We start from the raw sequence: 1,964 nt of genomic DNA on the forward strand, positions 1-1,964 counted from the left end.
GTAAAAAAATTTTATGCAAATTTGAGAAGACAAATCAAAATAAATAATATTATTTACAAAAAGTCTTTTGAAATATAAAATTTATTAAATAAACTTTTGTTTATGATAAAATTAATTTCCAAACTTTTAAATGATTTGCCTATTTATTTTATTAATTAATTGGATTTAATAAAATAAAGATCGATGCAATCTTTTACCAAAAGCATGAAGTGATAACATAAAATGATAGGATAATGGGATGTTAGTTCCATGAACAATGTATATAAAATATTCAACTTTGCTAGATAATTAATTAGGTTGCGTTTGTTTATAGGACACAAAATTGAATTTGATAGAGGAAAAATTATATGTCCAAAGATATTGAATTAGTGTATTTTATGTCCATTCTAATAAAAAAGATACAAAAATATTAACAAGGGATACAATTTATTTTTTATTTTTTCTTTCATTATTTTTGTTAATTTTTCATAATTATATTTTTTATTATTATATTTTTTGTCTCAAATTTTTTGAATGAAACAAAAATGAGAATAAAATAAAATTTTATAATTTATTTTAGTTTATCACCAAACAGAATACAAAAATACAAAATTTTGTGTCTATTTTTTATGTCTTATTCTCATTGTCTTATCTTGTCATGTCTTCAGAAATAAACGTAGTCTTACAAATACAATCAATTAGTAAAAAAAAGAAGTCCATTAAAAAAATTAGGTATTTTTTTTACAAAATGTGAATTCAAATTATCATAAAAAAACATGGAATAAAAAGAGGAAAAAAAAAAAGAAAAAGAAGACGAACGTGTGCAATGCAACTCTGGGAAGTCACCAAAAAAAAAAAAATGCAACTCTGGGAGAACATTTTTTGAAATTTAAATTATCATAAGAAATATAGAATAAAAAGAGTAAAAAAAAGACCAACGTGCGCAATACAACCCTGGGAGAACATTTTTTAAAATTTAAAAAATTAGGTACACTCCTAATTGATTTATCTATACTTTCTCGTATGTTTTGAAAGCAATACACGTTTAATGCATATATTGGTTAATAATAGTTAAAGCTTGTCAAACAAAAAGAAAAAAAATAAAACATCTAATTTAAAAAAAAAACATACCATGCTGTTTGTCCAAAAACATACCATGGAGCATTATTAAAGAAAAAACGTTTCTATAAAATAAAGACATCCTTTAAATTAGATTTTTTTTTAAATGTTCGGTAAAGTCATGTTATTAGTTATTACGGATAAAATAGTCTTCTCTTAAATTCAAAAGGGGCACGAATTCGGTACACGGGAGGAGTTTGTGCACCGAAGTGTCAAAAAGCTGTTTGGCGCACCAATAAACCAAAAAGTATCAAAATTAAAATATATATTTTTATGAGTCTTTTTTACAATTACACATAAAATAGGGGTAACTTCTTTTAATTTTTTTTAAACAAATATATTTCACTTAATTGTTAAAAGCCGCTTTTTCTTCCAGGTTCTTTTCCTCCACTTTCTTTGCCGTCGCAGCGCACCGCCCCTTCCATTATCTTTACCGCTAACAACGACTCAAACCTCCCCACCGCCTCTTTTACTCGCTCCTTCGTCGCGCTACCAACTCCTTCTCTTCCCCATTCAGCTATGGTGGCTTCGGCACCGTCTTCTCCGGTACACCCGAAGTTCACTGCTCACACTCTGCAAGATGCCTATATCCTTATGCTCAATAGTGGGATCCACTTCCATAGCATAGAGATTGGTGAAGTCATTGACTAAAATTGAAGTTTTTGTGAATCGTTGTTGAAAAACATCGCTGAGATTGTGAGTTGGATCGGTGGAAATGATGAGAACAGAACCGTCAACAATGTCGAAAAGAATCGAGAGTATTGAGTTGCATGTGGCTTTGTCCATGCCACCTTTGTCACCAACAAAAACCCATTTAAGAGTTTTTTGTTCTAGAATATTCTGCACTGTTTTTTTTTTTTTTGGCA

The sequence above is a fragment of the Arachis ipaensis genome, chromosome B09 (genome assembly GCF_000816755.2).
Source record: "Arachis ipaensis cultivar K30076 chromosome B09, Araip1.1, whole genome shotgun sequence".
Taxonomy (NCBI): domain Eukaryota; kingdom Viridiplantae; phylum Streptophyta; class Magnoliopsida; order Fabales; family Fabaceae; genus Arachis; species Arachis ipaensis.